We start from the raw sequence: 22,655 nt of genomic DNA, 5'->3' as shown, positions 1-22,655 counted from the left end.
ACAATAGCTATTTTTCGTGTATTACACTATCTCCAAAGCATTTTATCTCCTTGGGATAGCAGCACCGTACAAGCTGCCACGTGTCCCTTAGGATCAGTAAGCCACTCAATACATCAGTAACCAAAAAGGTTGTTTACCTGTCACTGGCAGTCGAGTGTCCCATTCCTGTTGAATCCAAATTGCTTTATGTTCCTCATTGGTATCGTAAACGACTATATCATGTATTAACCACTTACTCCCGTGCCTCATCAATTTAAAAGGTGTTTTTGACCTCACTTCCAACCCTGATTTTCTCTCATGGGTAACTAAAATGTCCCTGAACCAAGTACGTCCGGAACCATTTGATATCCATGCTATTATAACTGACTGCCATGTCTCTTCAAGATCCCTTTCCTCCGTTATCATGTCTTGAGACACATGAAGTGTATATTTGCCCTTATAACAGTCGCCACATAACCAACCAAAAATGGTTGACAACCCTGTTTCTATTACAAGGAGCAATACATTTAATACATCCAACTGGTGGGGGTCCAACTCAATTGAGCCCACTTTCTTCACATCGAATCATCACTTTATCGTCTTCCATATAAACATTATTCCTCCCTGTTGTCAAGTACAAAGTTACAAAAGTAAGCCTTATCTTAACGCTTTGCTTTGCAACTAATCACACAAACAGTTTGTGTGTTACAGCTTTACATATGTTTTAGCAATCACAATTTGAAAGACAAAATATAATATCAACACATCGTTTCCTGGTCTTAACAGAGTGCTTAATAAGCCAGCACTTGTGACCAATAATGAGAGTATATAAATCACACATGCGTATTAACAACATCAATATTCCCCGTGATATGATATGTGCTGGTACTTTGGTAAATTACCCACGAGATTACCCTTACTACACTTTAAGTGAACCCTTGTTTAGCCCCTTGTATTATAACAGTCCCATTTTACAGAAAACTCTCACCCTTTGTGGCTGTTGAGTAAACTAAATTTGTTCAAACTGTTGAGCAGCTTTAGCTCCGTCATCATCAGACAGACTGAGATTCCCTGCTGGTTTTCGCTATTGTATGACAAGTTGTGCTCCTGTCTCAAGTTCTAATTAACTCTGTCAGATTCTGTGCTGTTGCGTTTAGTTCTAAGCATGTCAATTGTATCTGTAGATGTCACTTGTTCTTTAGAATAACTCATGCTTTTGACAGCATCCAATGCTATCCTAGTTCCAATTGTTCTATTGCCCAGCTATCTGCCGCCTGTTGTAGTTTAGTGCTGTAAGTCTACCTCTAACTAAAATCAACTACCAAAGTCCAGCATTTGTTCCTTGTCAGGTGGCATCTGTTATCTCAAGCCATGTCAAATTCTTTTTCATACATACATAACAATTCTTAATAAGATGCACGACATTACTTTTTAATAACTATCATACTGCCTCAAGGGAACTTCGTTTAATACATTGGTTGTAAATTTCCCACCACAACATCAAGCTCAAACAAACAAAAATGTCTTAATACTATTGTCTCGTAAACTGTGGGGGTTCCTCGTCAGTCGCTGCTGTCTGTCGCGACCCTTAAAATATCCATCATGTAGTACACGTCCCGTGGAGAACTCAGATCATCCATCAGCTGGTGTCCAGGCCACATGTTCAGTCAGAGATGTGTCACCGAAGGTTTCACTGCTCAGTAATCATTTGATACTTCGGTTTATTCCTAACTCGAAAAGATTTCTTCCTGGCTTTGTCATTTACGTTCCTCCAATATGTAACCAATTGTATCATTTTTCTCTCTTTCCGTTGAGCAATTTTATTTCAACATTTGCAACATAGGTTTTGACAAAATTTAAAATTTCCCAATTTCCACAGCACTGCTGCGGCAATTACCCCTCCCGCAATTGATACAAACAAGTACCAATTGTTTTGAACCAAGGTTAACATAGTCCAAAACCATTTAAATGGACTTGCTATAATTTTAATTGCTGTTTTAAATGTTTCTTTAATTTTTAAGCCCACGTCTATCAAATCGTTTCCCAAATTACTCCTACTTGTGGTTTTGTTTTGCAACGCATTTCTTATCTTAACTTGCCCTGTCTCGGGGTCCCAGTTAGTATCATTAGTTTTCCCGAATACTGTCTAAAAATCTTTGACCGATCTTATAATTTTAGTACGTATTCCAGGCTGCTTGTAAGTGCTCCCAACATTCTAAATATGTTGTTACTGACACTGTTGCTTGATTCTAACATACTGCTGTTGAGCCCTATCTCCTGGATGTCTTGGAAATTAATGATTTCTTCCGTTATATTTAAACATTTGCTTATTCTTATTTTTATTCTGTGTTTTATCTGATTGAAGCTGGTATCTATTTTTCCATATACCATTACTTCACCTGATTTCCCTAATGCAATTAGAATACTAATATTCCGATACTAATCACGGTAATCCCCATTAACATTGTTGCCCCCCCCCATTTTAACCAATCTAGCTTACTCCTAGTCCTAGCTTCTTGCATTCCTTCTTTAAACCCGATCCTTGTATCCCTCTTGATTGTAGTCCTATTTCTCCTTCCAAACAAATGTGTCTGTATCATTCTATCCATCTGAAAAATCAAACGAACAGGCCAAGGTTGGAGAGGGCCCTATTTGTTCATTTGTATTTTCTATTCTTGTTCGGATACTCCAGAAGTGCCCTCTCCAGGACCACCCGATGTCCTTTGCCACCATCTGTTTCTTTTGGTTTTTTTTTGCTGGTTTGTTTTTTGCTCATTTATGTACTTCATACAATTAAGGCCGGTTAAGCCTTCTCCTTCTATCATTGCACCCCTGAGTGAGATTCGAAGAATCTCAAATTCCTCCTCTTTTGCTCGCTCAGTGGTCCAATCTGGTTGAAAATTACCCTGATACATTTCGGATATTGCTACTGCCTTAACTTCAATTTCTTTGTTTCTGATTATGACAGGAGTTTTATGAAAGGTAAGTTCTGAACATGATATTTTAACTTCATCATCTGCCCTATCAATGCTGCTAACAGGTTTTAATTCACTGTCATCCCACTCTACTTCATCACATAATACTAGAGAGTGCAGTAATTCCCTGACACTCATAACCAAACATTCCTTTCCTCTAAAGCCTGTCCATTGTCTGGGGTTTTCAATTTATCCACAGAACTCCCTTCACTGTCTCGGGAAAGTTTTGGTTCATATTTTTTCCAAATCCATATACCGGGTCAATCATTAATTTCGTTCAACATTCCTTTTTTCCTTGTCCAACCGGTTTGGGGGTATGGTCTACCTTCTGGCATGGCACCATTGCGATGATACAGTCTCGGAACACTGTTAGGCTAATTTTATGTCCCCGGGTCATCCCAACATCTTTTAAACTATATACTCCCTCACTAATTGGGACAATCAGTTTGTCACTTCTCCACAATCCTGCACATCCTTTCAGAATTACATAATCGTTAGCTAGGTTTTCTCTGCAGTAATGCAATTTTGTCATTATCATACCACCCCATATACAATCCTTGCTGATTACGTTTCTTCGTTACTGCCGAAAGGTTGCCTATGGATTATCATAATCCCTTGGTTATTATTTAGCTGGGTCAGATGTTTTAGTTCTGATACAATTCTTTTTGCTCCAGACGCCATGCTTCTCTAATTCAACTATATGTTCACCCAAATTCTGAACGATCTTTTCTTTACCTTTTACCTGGTTTTAGTTGGTAGCTTCACCCAAACTGCCTCTGTGCTATCGATTGGTATTTAATATCCCAATTTTTCCTGCATCGAATTTTAATAAATATTTCCCTGCCATCAGATTCTCATTTCCTGATACTGAAAGTAATTCTCCTAATCTAACTTCTGGTCTAATATCTTTATTCCCTAAAGCTCCTTCTACCATGTATTTAACATTCTAAACATCATTTTTCCTGCTCATGACTATCTTTTGAGTCTTCGGGCACTAGGAACATGCTGGAGCTGTGCCGTGTCAATTTCAACGGGTTAGTTTCAAAGTACTTTCCTGCACAGAGCTCTGTCTGCTCCCGAGTAAAACCTCTTTTGTGTTTATGCTGTGACCAATTTAGTTCTGAACATACTGATTTACTATCTCATAATATTGGTCACATTTCTACCTGCCGTTTATAACTTCTAATTGATGTGAAACTCGGTTTTGCAAAATACAACATTTTAAAAACTTGAAACACCAAAGGGAAATTCACAAATCCTTATTAAACACACACACACACTCATTTATCCACCGAGACCTTGGATGTCTATTCCAACGGGTTTTAGGTACTCTAACAAAAAATGAGACCCCTCCGTTCTGATAAGCCTCTCTTATCCAGGAGTTTGTTTTGCCTCTTTTACTCTCTTCCACTCTCGCCCCGTACTCTCGCCCCGTTGCTTCATCTCTCTTGACCGTGTTTCAGAGCAGGAGGATTACCCTAATTGCCATTTTCTGGACTTCTAAATTTCTGTTCCTGGTTGTCCCTTTCAGGTGCACTCCGACATTCAGGATATGCACCCTATCTGGGACCTAGCCAGGGGTTCTGAGGCACTATCTTCTTGTTTTAGTTAAAGGTCGATTGATCTTGGTCTCTAAAGTTTTCTCGGCGTCCCTATTTCTCTCGGCTTTTCCTCACAATCTGCTTGACTCCAAGGAAGATTTATTTTTGTCCTCCTTCTACCAGTAATGGATGCAAGAATCCCAGTACCTTTACTAAGATGTCTTGCAGACTTTTACTCAGGGTCAGTATCTTCTAGTCTTCTGACGCTCGCACCCAACTGAGTTTTATGTCTCCCCCCCCCCACCCCCGATCCACAGAATATCATTCCAAAAGTCAATCACACATGACTTTCCGCATTAAACTCGGCAGGTAAAGTTCGCCTCACACATAGACTAGAAACTTCTAATATTCTAGGCTTTGTGCCGGTTAAAAACTTCTAATATTCTAACAATTATTTGGGAACTAGAAACGTCTAATATTCCATTCCCTTTTAGGTTAGAAACTTCTAATATTCAAACCTCCACCTGCTTAACTAGAAACTTCTAATATTCTAGCCTCGCTTTACCCAGAAACTTCTAATATTCTAGGCCTCCAAGTTGCGCGCCATGAAGTTAAAACCTCACCACTATTCTTAGAATTCCCCCTGTACCAGAAAAGGGTCAAGATATTCTAAATGATGAACAAGGATTCTCACTCCCTGACTCCTATGCAGACTTAGGTGGGCGCTATTCGGGTCAAAGCAGTGTTTCATGTTATCCCACGGCATAACCCATGTCTTCGGAGAAGATTCTGTTTACTTTCCACTCAGGTGCTTCACTCACGGGTCCGGCTTTTCTAAGTTGAGTGAAGTAAACTTTCTAATAAACACTCTTTCAGGTTATCAATTTAAGTTAGTTTTAATTTCAAATTAAAAGATGTAATCACTGTTTTTACAGAAAAGTAATAAGATCTTTTCTTTGCATCTTCCTGGTCAGTTGTTAGACCTTCAAGTCTGCCTTGACAATTTTCTCCTGTAACGTTTGGTTTTTTCCTGATGGATTCGCTGTTCTGCTCGGCTTCCGTATTCAGTCCTTCCCATGACCGAGGGTAGCTATGAGAGCTGGCTGCTGAATTATTAGGTATTATATAGCCCTTTGCGCAGACTTAGTTTCTACATGGCATTTATTGAAATGTAACTGTTGCTTGCCGACTGTAGCTAATGCAAGCTCCAAGTCGTTGAACGAGCTGATTCTGCTTGACATGTAATACTTTTGTTTGGCAGGTAATACATTTATTTGTTGCTTCGTCAGCAACTTTTCTGATATCTGTCTTGAGTGATGTTTTTTCTCAATCTCAATACTGGATATGAACTCGTGTCCAACGAAGCAGTTCGCCTCTGCACTTCCACTGGTCAGCTGGTGTCAACGGCAGGTCGCCCCCTATATTTCTAACCTTATCTGGCTTGGACCTATACCCTATGACCTGATTATTTGCTAAAAGATTTTTAACGTCAAAAATGTGTAAATTATGGTATAAACGTGCCACCTCATGTGTTTTTTAGCTGGAAAGCAGTTGTCTCATATTTAAGTGGCGTCAGCAAGGTTTGCCGCTTAACCTTCTCCCCCAATTTAAACCTAAGATCCTGGTTGTTCCTTTTTTAATTGTTCAGTAAAATAATGCACCTCTCAGGAAGTGAGAAATACTGTTCCCGTTTATGTAACTTAAGATTTCAAATTGATGAATGTCTTTTTAACTTTAAAAACACGTTCAGTTGTCCATATCTGTGTTCTTTAACGGCTGCGAAGCTATCTGTATTTTAAACAAGCTGCGGCTGTTAACCCTTTGTGGGACCTTTCCCTTTCATTTATAATCTGTCTTTTCCAGGTTCACATTCATGGTTCAAATGACATATTTTTTCATTATAACCTGTTCCACAAAGGTATTGAGAGACGAGGATCTGAGCGACGTGAAGTATCCAATTGGAGAGATGCATCCTGGCGACTGGAATCCCTCTCCACAGCTGCTTCCGGTGCTGCTTTCACGGCCGAAGAACCCCTCCAGTGCCCAAACAGGTGAAAGTTCATCCAGTCGAGGGGCGGAAGAGTGTTCTGGGTGAAATCAACTTAGTCACCTCGACTGTACTGTGGTTAGCTGAAGAACAGGTGTGAAAGAGCGGATCAGACTGAAAGCAAAACTTTGATACTAATAAAGAAAAAGGCCGATGTGCTGCTGACAAATAGCAACTTGTTTCCGTTTCGTGTGAGAATACGAATAGCAGAGAACCGTTTCGATCCATCGACTTCTGGGCTATGGGCAGAGAACACTCCCGCTTCGCCACACGGCTCGTGGCTCGTTCCTTCCGTGGTCGGACTTGAGGCAAAGTTTGAAGAAATCTCTAACAGCGTGATCAATGTTCCCAGAGTGGCGAATCTGCCGCCCCGAACTTCATTTTATGAAGATGATTCTAGTCACTCCCCACTTTCCCATCAGAACAACGTCACAGAAGAAATCACATCACCTTCCACAGAACAGCCATTCAGCACGAAACTAAAGTATCTGAACTATGCTGACAAGAATCAGTGTGCTCAAACGTGTGTTCTTGTTGAAGGAAAAAAACGAGGAAGTGAATAGTTGTGTGGCTACCGCAGGGCAGTAATGTTGTAGCTCCTGGTTTAAGGAGCAGCGTGCCGCAGCGGAAGCGTGCTGGGTCATTAGCCCGAGGTCGAGGAATCGAGGGTATTCTCTGCTATTTGCATTCTCCCTCACACCAAAAGTAAACATAACACACGTTCCTGTTTGCTTTGCAGCAAATACCTATCAGAAACCTTCTTGCAGTCTCATCCCGACATTAGTCCCAAGAATGAAAGAGACAGCATGACACATTACAACATTGTAAAGCTCACACACAGGGAACCACAGAGAAAATGCTTTAAAGTCTCAGCAGATCCGACAGCATCTGGGGGGAGAGAAATGAGCTAACGTTTCGTGTCCAGGTGACACTTAGTCAAAACTGCACGGGAAACGTTATCCAGCAGTACCCCACAGAGGGGCAATATAGATATATAACGATATCCAGTAATAACTCACAGGGGGCCAATAAGGAAATAAAGCTTTATCGAACAATGAATCACAATAGAAACCGAGTTCCCAACTTCCCCTCTTGGACGGGTGTGAACAATCCAACCTGCCAGACTATTTACAAGAGAAGACGAATTTTACCCTTCTCTTGGGATCAATATTAATCCCTCAACAAGAGTCACTGAAGCAGATTATCGAGTCATGAACTGGGCTTTTGCCGGTGGGGTCCTGCTGTGCATATTTAAGCAGGAATCTCATGTCCTGAGACCAACGCTTGAGACTAACAGCGTGATCAATGTTCCCAGAGAGGCGAATCTGCCGCCCCGAACTTCATTTTATGAAGATGATTCCAGTCACTCCTCACTTTCCCATCAGAACAACGTCACAGAAGAAATCACATCACCTTCACAGAACAACCATTCAGCACGAAAGTAAATTACCTGAATTCTGTGACTTTCACTTTCGTAATGGAGAGGGATAGGTGCGTGCAACAGGGCAAGGTTTACATTTGGGGGATGGCTAAATACGATGTTGTCAGACAAGAATTGAAGTGCATAAGTTGGGAACATAGGCTGTCAGGGAAGGACACAAGTGAAATGTGGAACTTGTTCAAGGAACAGGTACTACGTGTCCTTGATTATGTATGTCCCTGTCAGGCAGGGAAGAGATGGTCGAGTGAGGGAACCATGGTTGACAAGAGAGGTTGAATGTCTTGTTAAGAGGAAAAAGGAGACTTATGTAAGGCTGAAGAAACAACGTTCAGACAGGGCATTGGAGGGATACAAGATAGCCAGGAGGGAACTGAAGAAAGGGATTAGGAGAGCTAAGAGGGGGCACGAACAATCTTTGGCGGGTAGGATCAAGGAAAACCCCAAGGCCTTTTACACATATGTGAGAAATATGAGAATGACTAGAGCGAGGGTAGGTCCGATCAAGGACAGGAGCGGGAGATTGTGTATTGAGTCTGAAGAGATAGGAGAGGTCTTGACCGAGTACTTTTCTTCTGTCTTTACAAATGAGAGGGGCCATATTGTTGGAGAGGACAGTGTGAAACAGACTGGTAAGCTCGAGGAAATACTTGTTAGGAAGGAAGATGTGTTGGGCATTTTGAAAAACTTGAGGATAGATAAGTCCCCCGGGCCTGACGGGATATATCCAAGGATTCTATGGGAAGCAAGAGATGAAATTGCAGAACCGTTGGCAATGATCTTTTCGTCCTCACTGTCACCAGGGGTGGTACCAGGGGATTGGAGAGTGGCGAATGTCGTTCCCCTGTTCAAAAAAGGGACGAGGGATAACCCTGCGAATTACAGGCCAGTTAGTCTTACTTCGGTGGTCGGCAAAGTCATGGAAAGGGTACTGAAGAATAGGTTTTCTGAGCATATGGAAAGACACTGCTTGATTAGGGATAGTCAGCACAGATTTGTGAGGGGTAGGTCTTGCCTTACAAATCTTATTGAATTCTTTGAGGAGGTGACCAAGCATGTGGATGAAGGTAAAGCAGTGGATGTAATGTACATGGATTTTAGTAAGGCATTTGATAAGTTTCCCCATGGTAGGCTTCTTCAGAAAGTAAGGAGGCATGGGATAGTGGGAAATTTGGCCAGTTGTATAACGAACCGGCTAACCGATAGAAGTCAGAGAGTGGTGGTGGATGGGAAATATTCAGCCTGGATCCCAGTTACCAGTGGCGTACCGCAGGGATCAGTTCTGGGTCCTCTGCTGTTTGTGATTTTCATTAATGACTTGGATGAGGGAGTTGAAGGGTGGGTCAGTAAATTTGCAGACGATACGAAGATTGGTGGAGTTGTGGATAGTGAGGAGGGCTGTTGTCGGCTGCAAAGAGACATAGATAGGATGCAGAGTTGGGCTGAGAAGTGGCAGATGGAGTTTAACCCTGTAAAGTGTGAGGTTGTCCATTTTGGAAGGACAAATATGAATGCGGAATACAGGGTTAACGGTAGAGTTCTTGGCAATGTGGAGGAGCAGAGAGATCTTGGGGTCTATGTTCATACATCTTTGAAAGTTGCCACTCAAGTGGATAGAGCTGTGAAGAAGGCATATGGTGTGCTCGCGTTCATTAACAGAGGGATTGAATTTAAGAGCCGTGAGGTGATGATGCAGCTGTACAAAACTTTGGTAAGGCCACATTTGGAGTACTGTGTACAGCTCTGGTCGCCTCATTTTAGGAAGGATGTGGAAGCTTTGGAAAAGGTGCAAAGAAGATTTACCAGGATGTTACCAGGAATGGAGAGTAGGTTTTACGAGGAAAGGTTGAGGGTGCTAGGCCTTTTCTCATTAGAACGGAGAAGGATGAGGGGCGACTTGATAGAGGTTTATAAGATGATCAGGGGAATAGATCGAGTAGACCGTCAGAGATTGTTTTCCCGGGTGGAACAAACCATTACAAGGGGACATAAATTTAAGTTGAAAGGTGGAAGATATAGGAGGGATATCAGAGGTAGGTTCTTTACCCAGAGAGTAGTGGGGGCATGCAATGCACTGCCTGTGAAAGTAGTTGAATCGGAAACATTAGGGACCTTCAAGCAGCTATTGGATAGGTACATGGATTACGGTAAAATGATATAGTGTAGATTTATTTGTTCTTAAGGGCAGCACGGTAGCATTGTGGATTGCACAATTACTTCACAGCTCCAGGGTCCCAGGCTCGATTCTGGCTTGGGTCACTGTCTGTGCGGAGTCTGCACGTCCTCCCCGTGTCTGCATGGGTTTCCTCCGGGTGCTCCGGTTTCCTCCCCCAGTCCAAAGATGTGCAGGGTAGGTGGATTGTCAATGATAAATTGCCCTTAGTGTCCAAAATTGCCCTTGGTGTTGGGTGGAGGTGCTGAGTTTGGGTGGGGTGCTCTTTCCAAGAGCCGGTGCAGACTTAGGGGGCCGAATGGCCTCCTTCTGCACTGTAAATTCAATGATAATCTATGATTAATCTAGGATAAAGGTTCGGCACAACATCGTGGGCCGAAGGGCCTGTTCTGTGCTGTATTTTTCTATGTTCTATGTTCTGAACCATGCTGACCAGAATCAGTGCGCTCAAACGTCTGTTCTTGTTGAATGAAAAAAATGAGGCAGTGAATAGTTGTGTGGCTACCGCAGGGCAGTAATGTTGTAGCTCCTGGTTTAAGGAGCAGAGTGCCGCAGCGGAAGCGTGCTGGGCCATTACCCCGAGGTCGAGGAATCGAGGGTATTCTCTGCTATTTACATTCTCCCTCACGCCAAAAGTAAACATAACACACGTTCCTGTTTGCTTTGCAGCAAATACCTATCAGAAACTTTCTTGCAATCTCATCCCGACATTAGTCCCAAGAACGAAAGAGACAGCATGACACATTACAACATTGTAAAGCTCACACACAGGGAACCACAGAGAAAATGCTTTAAAGTCTCAGCAGATCTGACAGCATCTGGAGGGAGAGAAATGAGCTGAGGTTTCGAGTCCAGGTGACCCTTAGTCAAAACTGCACGGGAAACGTTATCCAGTAGTACCCCACAGAGGGGCAATATAGATATATAACGATATCCAGTAATAACTCACAGGGGGCCAATAAGGAAATAAAGCTTTATCGAGCAATGAATCACAATAGAAACCGAGTCCCCAACTTCCCCTCTTGGACGGATGTGAACAATCCAACCTGCCAGACTATTTACAAGAGAAGAAGAATTTTACCCTTCTCTTGGGATCAATATTAATTCCTCAACCAGACTCACCGAAGCAGATTGTCGAGTCATGAGCTGGGCTTTTGCCGGTGGGGTCTTGCTGTGCATATTTAAGCAGGAATCTCATAGAACATAGAACAATACAGCGCAGTACAGGCCCTTCGGCCCACGATGTTGCACTGAAACAAAAGCCATCTAGCCGACACCATGTACTGAGACTGACGCTTTTCTATTGAAAGGGAGGTATTGGATCTTCCTGAGGTTGAAAATCTGGCTCGGGAAATTGAACCTCGTGGAGGAAAAGGCAACATCAGGAGTGGGATTCGAATTCACGCCTCCAGAAGAGACTGCGACCTGAACGCAGCGCCTTAGACCGCTCGGCCATCCTGATGCGTTTCTCCGAAGCTAAGATCCGAGCACAAATCGACTTAAAGACTATCTTTATCGTTACTTCATTTCAAACAAGATATGCTTTTCCTACTTTTGAACCCCTGCCAGAGTCCTGTATCTGAGTGCCATCCTTGTCCAAACCGCTGGAGGTTAAGGAGCTTCCCATTGCTGCATTGATCAGTTTGCTGTAATCAACAAGGTCCGAATTCCCGCTCTACCTGTTACTCACACGAAGGTATTGAAATTCTAAGATCTTTGCGACCTGAAGTATCCAATTGGAGAGTTGCATTCTGGCGACTGCAATCTCTCTCCACAGCTGCTTCCGGTGATGCTTTCACAGACAAGTAGCAGAAGAACCCCTCCAGTGTCCAATCAGGTGAACGTTAATCCAGTAGAGGCGGCAGAAGGGTGTTCTGGGAGAAGTCAACTTAGTCACCTCGACTGTACTGTGGTTAGCTGAAGAACAGGTGTCAAAGACCGGATCAGATTGAAAGCAAAACGTTGATACTAATAAAGAAAAAGGCAGATGCGTTGCTGATAAATAGCAACTTTTTCCGTTTGGTGTGAGCGAGAATATGAATAGCAGAGGATGGTTTCGATCCATCGATCTTAAGGCTATAGGCCCAGCACGCTTCCGCTGCGCCATTCGGCTCGTTGCACATTTTTTGCGTGGTCTTGAAGCAACGTTTGAGGAAATCTGTAACAGCGTGACCAATGTCCGCAGAGAGGCGAAACTGCCGTCCCGAACTTCATTTTATGAAGATGATTCCAGTCGCTCCCCACTTTCCCATCAGAACAACGTCACGGAAGAAATCACATCACCTTCCACAGAACAACCATTCAGCAGGAAAGTTAATTATCTGAACTGTGCTGACCAGAATCAGTGGGCTCAAACGTGTGTTCTTCTTGAAAGAAAAAAGTGAGGAAGTGAATAGTTCTGTGGCTGCCGCAGGGCAGTAATGTTGTAGCTCCTGGTTTAAGGAGCAGAGTGCCGCAGCGGAAGCCTGCTGGGCCATTAGCCCGAGGTCGAGGAATCGAGGGTATTCTCTGCTATTTACATTCTCCCTCACGCCAAAAGTTAACATAACACACGTTCCTGTTTGCTTTGCAGCAAATATCTATCAGAAACATTCCTGCAGTCTCATCCCGACATTAGTCCCAAGAATGAAAGAGACAGCGTGACACATTATAAAGCTCACACATAGGGAACCACAGAGAAAATGCTTTAAAGTCTCAGCAGATCTGACAGCATCTGGAGGGAGAGAAATGAGCTGACGTTTCGTGTCCAGGTGACCCTTAGTCAAAGCTGCTCGGGAAACGTTATCCATCAGTACCCCACAGAGGGGCAATATAGATATATAACGATATCCAGTAATAACTCACAGGGGGCCAATAAGGAAATGAAGCTTTATCGAGCAATGAATCACAATAGAAACCGAGTTCCCAACTTCCCCTCTTGGACGGATGTGAACAATCCAACCTGCCAGACTATTTACAAGAGAAGACGAATTTTACATTTCTCTTGGGATCAATATTAATTCCTCAACCAGAGTCACCGAAGCAAATTATCGAGTCATGTACTGGGCTTTTGCCGGTGGGGTCTTGCTGTGCATATTTAAGCAGGTGTCTCATGTCCTGAGACCAACGCTTTTCCATTGAAAGGGAGGTATTGGATCTTCCTGAGGTTGAAAATTTTGCTGGAGAAATTGAACCTCGTGGAGTAAAAGGCCATATCAGGAGTGGGATTCGAACCCACGCCTCCAGAAGAGACTGCGACCTGAACGCAGCGCCTTAGACCGCTCGGCCATCCTGATGCGTTGACGGCGAAACTAAGATCCGTGCAGAAATCGCCTAAAGTCTGTCTTCATCTTTATTTCATTTCAAACAAGATATGCTTTTCCTACATTTGAATACCAGCCAGAGTCCTGCATCTGAGTGCCATCCTTGTCCAAACCGCTGGTGGTTTAGGAGCTTCTCATTGCTGCATTGATCAGTTTGCTCTAATCAACAAGGTCCGATTTCCCGCTCTACCTGTTCCTCACACGAAGGTATTGAAAGTCTAAGATCTGAGCGACGTGAAGTATCCAATTGGAGAGTTGCGTTCTGGAAACTGCAATCTCTTTCCACAGCTGCTTCCGGTGCTGCTCTCACAGACAAGTCGCCGAAGAACCCCTCCAGTGTCCAATCAGGTGAACGTTCATCCAGTAGAGGCGGCAAACGAGTGTTCTGGGAGAAGTCAACTGAGTCACGAAGAGTGTTCTGGGAGAAGTCAACTTAGTCACCTCGACTGTACTGTGGTTATCTGAAGAACAGGTGTCAAAGAGCGGATCAGACTGAAAGCAAAACTTTGGTACTAATAAAGAAAAAGGCATATGTGCTGCTGTCAAATTGCAACTTGTTTCCGTTTGGTGTGAGTGAGAATATGAATAGCAGAGGACTATCTCAATCCATCGACCTCTGGGTCATGGGCCCAGCACTCTTCCGCTGCGCCACGCTGCTCGTTGCTCATTATTTTTGTGGTCGGACTTAAGGCAAAGTTTGAGGAAGTCTGTAATAGCGTGATCAATGTTCCCAGAGAGATGAAACTGCCGCCCGTCATGACCTGGGCTTTTGACGGTGAACTTCTTGGAAGGCAGCGATGCTCCCCAGTATCCCCCCATCACTTACTGCCGAATGTTGAGTCCTTTTGATGCTTTGCATTAGTTTGATAAATTGTTTCGTAAACAACGTCTCACTATGTTTATGTTATTTCACTCCAATTTAAAATGCTCCTGAATGAAAGTGTCCGTGTCGTACGGCTCCCGGTCAGCCAGGAGATGGCACCAGTCCACAATAAAAGTATTTATTTCTGATGTTCTGTGTGCCATTACATGGGACTCTTGCTCTGGCCTGAGACCTCACCTTGTCCTTGTGTCCTGATGCTGCCGTTTGCACCCTGGTTAAGTAATCATAGAATCCCTCCAGTGCAGAAGGAGACCATTCGGCCCATCCAGTCTGCACTGACCCTCGGAAAGAGCACCCCAACACGGCCCAATCGTCTCCGAACCGTTTGGATACGTCAGGTGTCAGTCTCCTCTGGAGACGAGGGTTCAATCCCACTCCTGACATTGCCACTGATTCTCAGCTGCGATAAAATGCCAGAGGTCCCGGGTTCAAAAATCCGGACGAGCCCGGATGGTGTCATTGACTGAAATCGGGAGGAGGTTTGAGCTCCCGGGAAGTTATTGCAGCGAATATATCAGTGCAGAACACGTGAAGAAACGGACAGGGTATTTAAAGGTCGTTTGATCATGGTGTGGGATTCTGAATTTCTCCTCAAGTAAAAACAGACGCACGCTTGTGCATCAGCGAAGCTGGCTGAATACAATGGTTATTTGTACCTGATAAACCTTTGATTTGACAAACGCGCTTGCGGGATGAGGTGGCCGAGTAGTTCAGGGGACGGGTTGTTAATCCATTGAGCTCTCCGTGCGTGGGTTCGAAACCCATCGTTGTCGATTTTCCATCCTGCTTTCTCCCAGCGGGACTCATTTTTCCAAAGTATCTGCAGTCACTGATGTGACAATCCAGTCCAAGTTGTGAGGCCGGATTGCATCGAGTTGTGTTGGAAGCGCGAGAATTAAAATTCAGTCTTGTTCCGATTGAGATGCATTGATCGGGTAGTGAGGTCGGAACCATTCTGTCGATTGGGTAGTGTCAAAGCCAAGCGACATGTCATTGTTCGAGAGAATGAGGAGTTTAGGGAATCAGGATATTTACCCGGCAAAAATCTGCTAGAGGAGGGAATGAGGGGAGTCCAAAAATGTATTCAGAACCTTAATGTAGCGGCGGCAATGCAGATTCACCAGAATGATACAGACATAGAAGGTTTCAAATACGAGAACAGATTAGAATTATAGAATCATAGAATGGTTCCAGCACAGGGTGCGGCCATTCCGCCCACCGTGTCCATGTCAGTCGCCCAGAGCTGGAAAATCTCAGCAGACCTGGCAGCATCTGTGGAGCGGGAACCAGAGAATGGGAAGCAGGGTCAGACTGGACTGGAAACTGTAACTCTGTTTCTCTCTCCACAGATGCTGCCAGACCAGCCGAGTTATCCAACATTGTCTATTTCTGTTGCAGCATTTTATGAAGAATCTCCACAGCGGCCTTGCCTTTGTGCTCGGCGTTTCTATTTATTTATTTAGTTCTGTATAAATTTAGAGCACCCAATTTTTTTTTCTCCAATTAAGGGCCAATTTAGCGTGGCCAATCCACGTACCTTGCACATCTTTGGGTTGCGGGGGTGAAACCAACGCACACATGGGAAGAATGAGCAAACCCCAGGCGGGCAGTGACCCAGGACCGGGATGACGCTTCTATTTATAAAGACTGGTCCCGTATGGGCACTAAGAGCAATTTATCCAATCCACCTAATGCACGTCTTTGAACTGTGGGAGGAATCCGGAGCACCCGGAGGAAACCCACGAAGACACGTGCAGACTCCGCACAGGCAGTGAATCGAACCTGGTACCCTGGCACTGTGAAGCCACAATGCTAGCCACTTGTGCTACCGGGCTTTGTGCCCAGATAAATTATTGCAGCGAAAATATCAGTGGAGAACAAGTAAAGAAATGAAAACGACATTTTTTAAAAAACGCACGCTTGTGCACCCATGTAGTTGGCTGAATGCAAAAGTTGTATGCAACCCCGATAAACCTTTGATTTATTTGCTGAACAAGAATTTCCCCATCTGCGCCTCAAAAATAATCAATGTCCCTCTTCCGCGGCCTTCTGAGGCAGAGTTCCAAAGTCGCACAACTCTCTGAGAGGGAGAAATCTCCTCATCTCCGTCCGAAAAAGAGCGACGTCCTTGTTTTTAACTGCCCAGTTGTTCTGGTGTCATCCACGAGCAGTGAGATTGAACCGAGTGTTTGGACAGCACGGTAGCACAATGTTAGCACAGTTGGTTCAATATTCTCAGATAATAATATGGACGCGGCCAACTGGGAGGTAGAGTCACATGCTCTACTGACTGAGCTATCCGAGTCTCCGCATGTTTGATTAAATTGCTCAAAAATATAAACTGAGCGGGTCAATCTGAAATATCCGCAAACATTTACCAGCATTGTGGCTTTGAACGGAGTCATTTCGGGAACATTTCCACAGAGAGAAATTCCTGGAACCAGCGGCAGAAAAACATCCTGAGCCTGACGTGATTCGAACACGCAACCTTCTGATCTGGAGTCAGACGCGCTACCGTTGCGCCACAAGCCCATGCGCGCACCATTACGGGTTTCTCCTCATAGATTTATGTTTTATTTATACCCAACTGTGCGAAAGAAACGCAAAGAAGTTCGATTGAGGGATATGAAAGGGCCCTGAAGTAAAGCAGCTGTACCACGTGATTAAGGGGATGCACAATAATCCATTGTGCTCTGTGCACGTGGCTTCAAATCCAATCCTGGTCTGTAACGTGTCTGTTGTGTCTCTGTTTGGTCCCCTCATGGGGGTTGTGGTGATCTGGATAACTGGAGTGAGAACTGGATAAATATGCATGACCTCCAGTGCCCTGCCATTTCGCCAGCTGCAGCAGGAGGCCTCGCATCTGACTGTAATAAAGCCACAGTTGTACACAACTTTAGTCTTTGTGCAATTGATCGTGCATCAACTTATTACAGTCAGATTTCCCACAGAATGGATAGCCGAATTAACCCCGATCGCCTGCAGCTGGATCCTCACTCGCCCGACGGCAGGAAAGACTTTACTCACTGGCTACCATGTTTCGAGGCTGACATCAATGCGGCGTACCCCGTGCCGACGGAGGCTCAGAAGATAAACGTCCTGTACTCCAGACTGAGCTCCTGCGTGTTCCCGTTGATCCAAGATGCCATGACTTACACAAAAGATTTGGAACTCTTCAAAGAACACTACACACAGAAGGCAAACACGGTCTTCGCCAGGCATGTACTTGCCACCCGCTCGCAACTACCTGGTGAGTCCATCGAAGACTTCTGGCGGGCCCTAATTCCACTTGTCCGGGACTGTGACTGTCAGGCCGCCATGGCCGCTGAATACGCGAATCTCCTCATGCGCGATGCCTTCATGACGGGGATTGCGTTGGACCGCATCCAAGAATGATTGCTGGAAGGGGCCATGCTGGAACTTATGGAGATGAAAACCTTGGCGCTCTCCATAACGGTCGCATCCCGTAACGTACAATCGTACCTCTCCCGCCGTGCTGCCCACCCTTCCACCCCTTCCTCCCCCTCCTGGACCCCGCCGACGACCTCCTCAGCGGGGGCCCTGCCTTCGCAATACGCCTGCACCGCACGCCGATCCACGCACCCCGGAGGTCCCCGCTGCTACTTCTGTGGTCAGCAGAAGCACGCCCACCAACACTGCCCGGCCCGCACTGCAGTTTGTAAAGCCTGCAGTAAAAAGCGACACTTCGTGGCTGTGTGCCAGGCCGGCGCAGTCGCTGCGATCGCGCCCACAATCGCCCTCTCCACCATGCCAGGCGCACCATGGGCGCCGCCATCTTGTCCCGACCCCGCAATGTGCACAGCATTGGCGCCGCCATCTTGTTCCCCACAGGGTCCCCGGATATCTCGACATCGGAACCGCACCTGCTCGCCACCCGAAGCATCCGATGGTTACCCGCAGCTCGCTTCGGTGATGCTGGACCAATCTTGCCTGCACAACCTGGCCACCATGTCGAAGACGGTTAAAATCAACGGCCACGCGACCTCGTGCCTGATGGACTCCGGGATCACCGAAAGCTTCGTTCACCCAGATACGGTAAGGCGCTGCTCCCTCGCGTTCCAGCCGGCCAATCAAAGGATCTCCCTAGCCTCCAGATCCCACTCCGTCCCAATCCGAGGCTTCTATACAGTCACCCTCACGGTCCAGGGCGTAGAATTTAGTAACTTCCGACTCTATGTCCTTCCTAATCTCTGCGCTGCACTCATGTTGGGCCTGGACTTCCAGTACAACCTCCAGAGCCTCACCCTCAAATTCGGCGGGCCCTTACCCCCCCTTAGCGTTTGCGGCTTTGCGACCCTCAAGGTCTATCCCCCCTCCCTTTTCGCAAATCTAACTGCAGATTGCAAGCCCGTTGCCACTAAGAGCAGACGGTACAGCACCCAGGACAAGACCTTCATCAGGTCCGAAGTCCAGCGGCTGCTTAAGGAGGGTATTATCGAGGCCAGCAACAGCCCCTGGAGAGCCCCAGTGGTAGTGGTTAAAACTGGGGAAAACACAGGATGGTTGTGGACTACAGCCAGACCATCAATCGGTACATGCAGCTTGACGCGTACCCACTCCCACGCATATCTGATATGGTCAATCAGATTGCGCAATTCCGGGTCTTCTCAACAATTGACCTGAAATCCGCCTACCACCAGCTCACCATCTGGAGGTCAGACCGGCCATACACTTCCCTCGAGGGGGACAGTCGCCTCGACCACTTCCTTAGGGTCCCTTTTGGTGTCACAAATGGGATCTCGGTCTTCCAAAAAGAGATGGACCAAGTGGTCGACCAGTACGGTTTGTGGGCCACCTTTCCGTACTTAGATAATGTCACCATCTGCGGCCATGACCAGCAGGACCACGATGCCAACCTCGATAAATTCCTCCGCACTGCCACCCTTCTGAACCTGACCTACAACAAAGAGAAGTGTGTGTTCAGCATGACCCGGTTAGCCATTCTCGGCTATGTAGTCCAAAATGGTCTTCTCGGGCCCGACCCCGAGCGCATGCGCCCCCTCATGGAACTTCCCCTCCCCCACTGCCCCAAGGCCCTCAAACGCTGCCAGGGGTTCTTTTCCTACTATGCTCAGTGGGTCCCAAACTATGCGGACAAGGCCCGCCCACTCATTCAGTCCATCCAATTCCCCGTTGCGGCCGAGACACAACATGCATTCGTCCGCATCAGAGCAGACATCGCCAAGGCCGGGATGCGCGCAGTGGATGAGTCACTGCTTTTCCAAGTAGAAAGCGACGCTTCAGACGTCGCCCTGGCCGCCACCCAAAACCAGGCAGGCAGACCCGAGGCATTCTTTTCCCGCACCCTTCATGCCTCTGAAATTCGACACTCATCCGTCGAGAAGGAGGCTCAAGCTATCGTTGAAGCTGTTTGAAGTGGCATTGGAGGCATTACCTGGCTGGTAAGAGATTCACTCTCCTTACGGACCAACGGTCGGTAGCCTTCATGTTCAATAACACACAGCGGGGCAAGATCAAAAATGATAAAATCTTGCGGTGGAGAATCGAGCTCTCCACCTATAATTACGAGATCTTGTATTGCCCCAGTAAACTCAATGAGCCTCCAGACGCCCTCTCCCGAGGTACATGTGCCAGCGCACATGTGGACCAACTCCAGGCCCTACACAACAACCTTTGTCACCCGGAGGTCACCCGATTGTACCATCTGGTCAAAGCTCGCAAACTGCCCTACTCCGTCGAGGAAGTAAGGACAGTCACCAGGGTCTGCCAGGTCAGTGCGGAGTGCAAGCCGCACTTCTACTGGCCAGACCGTGCACGCCTGCTGAAGGCTTCCCACTCCTTTGAACGCCTAAGGGTGGATTTCAAAGGGCCCCTCTCCTCCACCGACCATAACACCATATTCTCAGTGTGGTCGATGAGTACTCCAGATTCCCCTTCACCATCCCATGCCCCGATATGACGTCTGCCACTGTCTTCAAGGCCCTCAGCACCATCTTCGCTCTGTTCGGTTTCCCTGCCTAAATCAACAGTGACAGGGGATCCTCATTCATGAGCGATGAGCTGCGTCAGGTCCTGCTCAGCAGGGGTATAGCCTCCGGTAGGACGACCAGCTACAACCCCCGGGGAAACGGGCAAGTAGAACGGGAGAATGGGACAGTTTGGAGGGCCGTCCCCCTGGCACTATGGTCCAGGAACCTCCCAGCCTCTCGCTGGCAGGAGGTCCTCTTTGACGCTCTGCACTCCATCCAGTCACTATTGTGCACCACCACTAATAACACACCCCATGAACGTGTTTTTACCTTCCCCAGGAAGTCCACATCCGGTGTGTCGCACCCTACTTGGCTCGCTGCTCCAGGACCGGTCCTTCTCCGTAGGCACCCCTGACTCCACAAGGCGGACCCCTTGGTGGACAGGGTTCACCTGCTTCACGCCAACCCTCAATATGCCGACGTTGAGTTTCCCGACGGCCGCCAAGATACTGTCTCACTCAGGGACCTGGCACCGTCAAGTTCCACCCCAACACCCCCCCCCCCTCCCCCACCAATGCGCCTCCCCACCCCCCCACCCCCCACCTCCCACCACGCCGCCAATATTGACCCACCAGACCCCCTCACCTTTTCCGCACAAGAGGACGAAGAGGACTTCTGCACGCTCCCGGAGTTCCCCGATGACTGGCCAGCATCAGCACCGCCACCACCGCCATCAGCGCCACCTCCACCTCCGCCAGCACCGACTTCGTCGCCACCATTACGCCGATCCCAACGAAGCACCAAAGCACCGGACCGGCTGAACCTTTGACGGACTCCGGACCGTCAACATGGACTTTTCTTTCCCTACCACTGTACATAATTCCACTAATTGTATATACTTTCATGTCACCCCCGCCGGACTCATTTTTAACAGTGGGTGAATGTGGTGATCCACTGTAATAGGAGATGTAAGATAGGACCTGCACTACAGGTTCGCCGGCAGCTCCTGCCGGCTGGCTCCGCCCAGTGAGAACTGGATAAATATGCATGCCCTCCAGTGCCCTGCCATTTCGCCAGCTGCAGCAGGAGGCCTCACATCTGACTGTAATAAAGCCACAGTTGTTCACAACTTTAGTCTTTGTGCAATTGATCGTGCATCAAAGATGAAGTAAAAATGCTGTTATTTTTAACTTTTGTTTGAGGGCTGGCTCGGGGGGTCGGGGGGGGGGGGGGGGTGGGGGGCGGGGGGATAGTCGAACACTGTCCACATTGAAACCACGTTAAAAAACGATAAGTACTTATTTCATTCTCGCTGTATTTGCGTCTAAATTCTGAGTGATAAACTTTCTCTTCCTCAGTTTGAAACTCACGAACAGGCGCAAAAATTCTCAATTTATTATTGCGATGGCCGGGAATCTAACCCGGGTCAACTGCTTGGAAGGCAGCTATGCTCACCACTATACCACCATCGCTCACTGTTGGAAGACGTGTCCTTTTGGTTCTTTAGATCAGTTTGATTAACTGTTTCTTATCAAGTACTTACTTTGCGTAAGTTATTTCACTCCAATTTAAAATGCTCCTGAATGAAAGTGTCCGTGTCGCACGGCTCCCGTTCAGCCAGGAGATGGCACCAGTCCACAATAAATGTACATTCTATGTGTCATTACATAGGACACTTACTCTGGCCTGAGACCTTAACTCGTCCCTGTGTCCTGATGCTGCCATTTTCACCCTGTTTAAGTAATCATAGAATGCCTCCAGTGCAGAAGGAGGCCATTCGGCCCATGGAACCGGTACCGACCCTCGGAAAAAGCACCAGATTTCGGCCTAAACGCACCTAACCTTTCAAATACGTCAGGATGGCCGAGCGCAGGTCGCAGTCTCCTCTGGAGGTCAGGGCTCGAATCGCACTCCTGAAATTGACTTTTCCTCCGCGAGGCACCATCCAAACCTGGAACCCCTCCCTAACAGCACTGTGTGTGTACATACACCATATGGACTTGCAGCGGTTCCAGAATCCCCTCACCGCCCATTCTCACGGTCAATTAATGTTAGACTGTTAATGTTTTGCCGAATCAGCGACAATCAAAGCCAGAGCCCTTGTGATTAGCTGAACATCCTCAGACTCTGTAGCTTCGTCCGGTAAAGTGTCTGTTCCCTAAAGAAAAATCTGGACTCAAATCCCAGCCCAGCGTTATTCCGTTTGACCACCTGTGCGATTGAGAACTTCCTCCACAACAGGGGGAAATGTGTTGGATTTCTAGTCGGAAAATATGCCTTTTGCAGGTTTAAATTCAGTAGAATATCTACAGAGATTGTAACGCAAGTACTGATTTTAGCTGCCTTCATCCAGTTGTTAAATCTTT

The 22,655-nt window shown here is 46.5% G+C and overlaps 3 non-coding genes across 3 annotated transcripts; all 3 read right to left on the bottom strand.

The window, feature by feature from the left end:
* Positions 1-13,345: 13,345 nt before the first annotated feature.
* trnal-cag (transfer RNA leucine (anticodon CAG)) lies at positions 13,346-13,428 on the bottom strand. Its single transcript has one exon. It is a non-coding gene; the product is annotated as a tRNA-Leu (tRNA).
* A 3,370-nt stretch (positions 13,429-16,798) lies between these two features.
* trnaw-cca (transfer RNA tryptophan (anticodon CCA)) lies at positions 16,799-16,870 on the bottom strand. The gene has a single exon. It is a non-coding gene; the product is annotated as a tRNA-Trp (tRNA).
* A 4,819-nt stretch (positions 16,871-21,689) lies between these two features.
* Positions 21,690-21,761, bottom strand: trnag-ucc (transfer RNA glycine (anticodon UCC)). The gene has a single exon. It is a non-coding gene; the product is annotated as a tRNA-Gly (tRNA).
* Between the last annotated feature and the right edge of the window lie 894 nt (positions 21,762-22,655).

This window comes from Scyliorhinus torazame, chromosome 24 (genome assembly GCF_047496885.1).
Source record: "Scyliorhinus torazame isolate Kashiwa2021f chromosome 24, sScyTor2.1, whole genome shotgun sequence".
Taxonomy (NCBI): Eukaryota; Metazoa; Chordata; class Chondrichthyes; order Carcharhiniformes; family Scyliorhinidae; genus Scyliorhinus; species Scyliorhinus torazame.
The sequence above is the reverse complement of the archived record's forward strand: the minus strand, read 5'-3'. Positions and strand labels throughout refer to the sequence as shown.